This window comes from Ciconia boyciana, chromosome 8 (genome assembly GCF_034638445.1).
Source record: "Ciconia boyciana chromosome 8, ASM3463844v1, whole genome shotgun sequence".
NCBI classification, from domain to species: Eukaryota; Metazoa; Chordata; class Aves; order Ciconiiformes; family Ciconiidae; genus Ciconia; species Ciconia boyciana.
The window spans coordinates 20,458,780-20,465,574 of NC_132941.1; the positions used below are offsets into that span (position 1 = coordinate 20,458,780).

Sequence of the window (6,795 nt, forward strand, 5' to 3'; positions counted from 1 at the left end):
CCTTTTTCTTGAAAGGTTAATTTAGAAACCAGGAATATATAAAATTAATTAAAATCCTGCCTTGTCATAGTCCAACAATGTAAAACCTACAAGCAATGCAAAACCCGCAAGATGTTCCATATTACTCATGGCCAGGGCAAACTATGACCATTAAAACCAACAGTAACAGGACATAATGTTGCCTAAAAGAGTTATTTGTTCAATATTTTACTCATGCCATAAAGCGCTGTAGATCACTGTGCAAGGTAACGTTCCTCAAATGTTTTTTTTTGGCGAACCCATTTAGTCTATACATAGTGTTGTGACAGATGTGAGGTGAATGGGAACCTATACAACACAGTCACGTGACAAAAAGAGAAATGATAAATTAGAAAATACTGACACTGCAGAGAAATTACTACAAATTAACAGAGAGTTGAAACTAAAGAGACAAAAAGAGACATTAGAAGCAGAAAAAAAAGGAAAAAGGGAGAGGTGCTAGATAATAGGAGATGGGCAGTAAAACAATGCAGAAAAACTAAGCCATGGTCTCCTATAAATCTGGAACAGCAAGATGACAAGCAAAAGTGACTAAACCAGAAAGAGCAAGCAAGAACAGCAGCTATAGCAGATTGTTCTTCACTCATAAGAAAAACGTTACAATGAAATACATACTAACATTAATTGATTTATGTGAACATCTGTCTCCATTGGTCACAATGTCCACTATCCTTCCTCCTTGTATTAGCCTTCTGCTCAGCATATGGAAACTAAATTACTGATATCCTAATTCAGACTAATTCTGCAGCCAACTATCAACTTTTCTTTCCAAACATTAAATTCCACCTAGCTTTATAGTATCTGTCAGGTAAGCCATGCTGAGCTTCTACTGATATTCTTCCAAATTTAGTCTTCCTACATGATTTTAGGTTCCTTTAGGATTATTTATTCATTATCAGGTCTACTACTAAAACCAATATAGCCCTATGCTTTCAGCTGGTCATAACTGGTTACTCCAAAAATCTTTCGGGAGACAGACAAAAGGAGGACAAAGTCATTTTTAAGTTGATATGAAATTAAAATCTATTTGCTCTTTTGCCCTTATGTTTATAAAGAAAATTATACAAAAACCTAATTATGGTTTGTGAATGTAAACCCTTATACCCTTGGGTGCTGTACAAAACCTACCCAGGCAGAAGAGAAATGAAAGTTTATTATTGCTATTCAGCAGAGAAACTTACAAAAATAAATTTAATCCATTACTTCTTCAGATGCATGAAAGTATATTGAAACAAAAGCTGAGAACGTAGAAGACAGTCCACATACATAATCATCAAAAGCAGTTAGTAAAAAGAGGAGCTGAGAAGCAGACATCCCCATGCATCAAAAACATTCCAACAATTTGAGTAAAGAAAGCTGCCTGATCTTGCATTGAAAACCCTGGTGAAGTTTTACAACTACCACTCTCCCCCAAAGGTACAATCACTTGTACTTCTACTAACTTGTACTACTATTAACCATGGAGTAATAATATTTCCAACCACCATAAGACACAGGAACAGATATTTTATTGTAAAAACTAGAAAAATTATTAAGATGTATTTACTAGTAATCATAATTTTAAATTGAGAAAATCAGCAATGGATAGGAGACTGCAAAATCCGCCTATGTATAGATATTCAAAATTCAACCAGATCAGTGACCTCATTTAACTTTCACGTTATCTCTGATCTAAGCAGAGAGTTGGACTGCAGCCTTTCTATATATATAAAGGGGGCATATAAGAAAGATGGAGAGAGACTTTTTATCAGGGCCTGTAGTGACAGATCAAGGGGCAATAGTTTTAAACTGGAAAAAGACAGGTTTAGATTGGATATTAAGAATAAATTTTTTATAATGAGGGTGGTGAGACACTGGAACAGGCTGCCCAGAGAAGTGGATACCCCATCATTGGAAGTGTTCAAGGTCAGGTTGGATGGGGTTTTGAGCAACCTGGTCTAGTGAGAGATGTCCCTGCCCATAGCAGGGGGGTTGGACTAGATGATCTTTAAAGGTCCCTTCCAACCCAAACCATTCTATGATTCTATGCCTGTATGACCTCCAGAGGTGACTTACAACCTAATTATCTGATGGTCCTCTTAGCAAGTTTTTGAATCACTTCTGTCTCTGGAATAAAGTGAATAAGGTGTAAGTAATTCTACTTTAAAATACAACTGAGCCCATTTTTCCTTTAATATGTACTTTCTTATTTCAGAGAGTAAAAAAAGCTAGACTGCAACTTAAATGCAAAATAAGCAAAGTATACACTTTGCGTTAACATTTCAATTTCTTGACTTGGAGTACTCCCAGTACAATTAACTGAAAAAGAAACTTTTGTTGTATGAATTCATGCATTTGTAAAGAAACGTTTGAGGATGAAATTTCTGTATTATGCAGTGCTGACAGCAAAAAAAGTTTATTACTAGTAAGGAGGACTCAAACTATAAGCTCTTCTTTAAACAGTAAATTAATTCCAGCTTCCAGCAGAGAACATGATTGCTTCAGCCACCTGAACATACTCCCAACTAGCTTGATGACATCAGGTCAATCACAACAGGCAGTCAAGGCCAGAGAATATACCTGGCCAGTTCCCAGGCCACAATTACACTTGCTGTTGACTGGCAAATTCCATAGCCACTGGGTTCCAGGCTTTTTTTATTATTACTCATCTTCAGAAATTACAAGGGTTACTATGAAGTTACTATGATTCACAGTAAGCAGCTGCAGCACACTGCCAGTTACTTCAGCAGTCCTAGGAAAGTAGAGCTTCATTTTCTGAGGGCTACTTTGATGTTTTTAAAGACAAAACACCTACTAGATTTGAATGTTCCATATGACCGTCAATCATAACAGGGAGACAGGAAAAAAGAAAACCTGCCAGCAATTTCAGGGTTTGAGTACTTCTGAGAACCAATCATGCGAAAGAAACACAACCAACACAGTACTCACCATTCGCTAAGATGACTTTGACACCAGGAAGTCAAATCAGCCATAGACAAATGCACCCTACTACTAGTGCAAGATAAAAAAATCTTTCAAGATATATAAACAGAGGAAGATTGAGTATCTGTACAGTATCTAAATGAAGACTGTTGTATTGAAAGGATAATGACTTCATAATAACCTATGACCAGAACTCAAATGCCTGCTCCACCAAGTCTTCCTGAAATAGATAATTTTTGTCTCCATTACTTATTCCTAAAATGGGGATAAAAGTGCTTCTCTACCACATGATAATTACAAGAATAATTACATTAAAAATGGAAAGAAAGATTGCAATGCTAAAAGTGAGTCAAACAAAAGCATTTAAATGTATATACTTTTAATTTTACTACCAAAATACAAAGACTAATTTCACATGTAGTTTTTCCCATCCATAAAATGGTCCCACTCCAGTCATCACTGATCCTTTAAGACATGCAGAGCACCCCTGCACTGTTTTCTTCAAAAAAGGAAGATTATGAGTATCTGGAATTGGTAAATTAAAGACAAAAAACAATGGAGATTTTTAGTCAGGCCACTTAAATCCTTTCCTAATCAACTAATAACCATTTAATTCCGTTCTGAAATAACAGAAGAAAAAGCTTTCACTGATAAACTACCTTCCAGTTCAAGGATTAAATTGCTCTGTTATATTCTTACTATGCCACGCAGTCCTTCAGCAAAAATAAGTCAAAGACTTTATACCCCTATTATTCTTAATCGCCAATTAGATATCAATAACTCCTTTACACAGCTTGCAGAAAAAAAATTTCAACACCCCCACTCCCCCTTCAACTTATATACTTCCAGCCACAAATACATGGTTATCCTTAATGTTAAGACAATGAACAAAGCATACAGGATACATTTAAATAAGAACATAAGAGCAGAGAGGAAAGCCTCAAACATATACAAGTTTGCTTATACTTGGAGACAAGGAGCCCTAAGATGTTTCTTTCTGAGAGACAACTACTGTGTATAAAGCCACCTAAAAAATTCCTTGTAAATGCAAGAATACAGGAGACTGGCAATACCCTTCTTCTGTCCTGTAGCACATTAACATTGTACAGCTTTTAATCTTTCATACAAAATTAATAGATTCCTCTTAGAATATTGGGAAGCAGTAGCAGGCTGTCCAGGTATACAATCTACCTTTCCAGATTAAATGCCTATTGTATTTTTTCCCATAATTATGTGAGACTCAATCCTGAGATCCAAGTCCTCCACAGTCCCACATCCCTATGCAATGGAGAAGATGTGGTTTATATGGGGCATCTAACAACAGCATTCAATTCAGTATGTGTAAATTCATAGCTTTGAGTTTTTGTTATGAAGTAACAGCATAGAACACTTTGCTAAACTACAAATCTGATTAAGCTCATGACACAATATGTATGCATGTATATATACATGTACATATATGTATGTAGTATATATGCATGTATATAAAGCACATGGTCCCAGCTACAGCAAATTAAACAGTCCATGAAACAACAAGCTTAGATACATGACATGAAGAACAGGTCTAAAACAATAGAAGATGAAGATGTTGCAGTTCAACAACTGCACATAAACCTCTCCTATGTACACTGTGAGAGGGAGAGAGCATAACAATAGGGTTCTGTCCCTAAAAAACATGAAATGCAGCTTGTATACAGTAACTTCTAAAAGAAATTAATTGTATGCAGTTAAAAAAAAACCAACACAACACCTACTACAACATTACTTTAGAATACAAAATAAATCATCTTTAAGTAAAAGTATACATATAATTTTTCAGTACTGCAAGTAACAGTCAGCAAATAAGCCATGGGGAGACGATGCAATTTAGATGACAGGTCTGGAGATACATAGAACACCTACAGTCATACACACAGTTGATAAAGACCAACATGACAAATTTCAGGCAGAATTTTGTGACACCAGCCAGAATCACCTAGGATGCACACAGCCAGAGATGCATTTAACACTTAGGGGAAGAATGCACGGCCACGCTACAACTGCATTCATGAGGCTCAAGGGGAAAAGCACAGGCTTCGAGGATCTCAGCCAAAGCACAACACAGATTTTGTATAGTTTATACGGCTTTGAAAAAGCACAAAAAGCCCTCTCCTCGCCTCCCTACAAAGGAAGAAGAGCTGCTGGACGCCCGTCCTTCTCTCGCCCTCAGCAACAGGGTACTGACATCTAACCGGCCCCACCTGCGTCCCCCTTTTCTCCATCCCCACCTGCACCTTCCCCCCTTCCCAGACGCCCGCGGCTAGAGCTGCGGCCTCGCCTCCCTGAGCCCCCCCCCCCCAACAACCAGTCGGCGGCACAGGGGGTGCAGCCGCCCCCACATGACAAGGCGGGGAGACCGTGCCGGGGTGCAGTGGGGCTGCAGCTGCCCCCCCGCGGCCGCGCCCCGCGAGGCGGCGGTTTGTTTAGGTGGGGAGCGGCGCTGTGGAGAACCCCCCCTCCCCCGCCCGTGCCGGGCTCTCTCAGGCCTCCCACCCCTGTCCCCACTGGGGGCCGGGCTCGTCAGCCCCCCGCAGCCGAGCGCTCAGCAGGTAGCGGGGGGGGAGGCGGCAGACCTTAGTCCGAGTCTTCCGCGAGGCTAGGGCAAGCGGCAAGTCCCCGCCGAAAGCCGCGTCCTTTCCTGCGGCAGCAACGGCGACGGCGGCTTGTCAAAGAGAAAACATGACGCGGGCGGGGAGGGGGAGGGAGGCAGCGAGATCTCGCGGGGCTACCGCAGGGATCTCGCGAGGCGCCGGCCGCTCCCCGCCTCCGCGCGCAGGGCCGCGAGCCACCGCCGGCCGCGCCGCGGGAAAGCTGGGCGCGTGGCCGCCCGCTCCGCGCCTCCGCTGCGCGCGCTGGCCGGCAGGCTCGCCGCGGGGGCGCGGCAGCGGCGCGGACGGTGCAGCCACCGCGGACGGTGCAGCCGTGACTAGGAGAGGCTGCAGTAGTGCGCTCGGGGCTCGGCCCGCCGGGCAGGGGCGCGCATCGGCCGGCAGCCCCGCTCCGCGGGCGAAAGGGCACGCCCGGAGCCCCCGGCCGCGCAGGAAGGCTTCCCTGCCGAGGGGCGGCCGCGGGGCTTCCTCTCCCTGGCTGGACAAGTTGCAAAGCAACCCCCGAACCGAGGGACTGTCGGCAGGGACAGGGAACGCACCACCTCACCCCAGTGAGGCCCGCAGCAGCCCAGACAGTGACAGGTGCAGGGCAGTTGGCTGCCCTGAGTGCCTGTGGTGGAGGTGTGCGTACAGCACCAAGGCTGCGCCTCAGGTGCCCCAGCAACAGCTGAGCCTGCAGGAGCTTGGTGAGGCGAAGAGGCTCCCGACAGGGCCATGAGGGACTCTGTAGCAAGAGCCATGGAGAAACCGGGAAACAAACCATCGGTGTGCAGAAGAAAGAGGAGCTCAAACCCATTGCGCAGGGCAGGGCTGGAGCAGGGGCAGCACGTGCAGCAGGGATTTCCTCAGTCAAAATGGAAGCAGGCTGCTGGCATTGGGAATGAAAACATTACCAAAATGGTTGTTTATTTGTTTTCTTAAAGTGTGAGGAATAGCAGACAACTGTTTTGCATAAAAGCAATCTAAAAAAAAGGTTAGGGGAATGAAATATCTAATTTAGATTAGGATACTGATCAAATAGATGCATTGGAAAGTCAGTGAAAGGAAGAGAAATGGATGCTGCATGCAGGGAGAGAGTGTGCAGAAAAGGCAAAACAGGTCACATCAGTGGACAAGCAGGAATATAGTGAAAAAGCTTTGGCTTAAACAAAATGAACAGGATAACATCAAGAAGTAAAAGTGTCAC

The 6,795-nt window shown here is 43.1% G+C and overlaps 1 protein-coding gene across 14 annotated transcripts in view; it reads right to left on the reverse strand.

Annotated features, from left to right (window-relative positions):
* Nucleotides 1-5,702, reverse strand: part of HERC1 (HECT and RLD domain containing E3 ubiquitin protein ligase family member 1) — a 105,973-nt gene extending 100,271 nt beyond the window's left edge. For 13 of the 14 annotated variants that reach the window (XM_072869755.1, XM_072869749.1, XM_072869750.1 and 10 more), the window contains exon 1: nt 5,574-5,698. The gene's annotated coding sequence lies outside the window, so the exon portion shown is untranslated. Of the gene's footprint in view, nt 1-5,573 lie in introns of all 14 variants that reach the window. The other variant, XM_072869743.1, reaches the window with a different exon arrangement.
* Between the last annotated feature and the right edge of the window lie 1,093 nt (nt 5,703-6,795).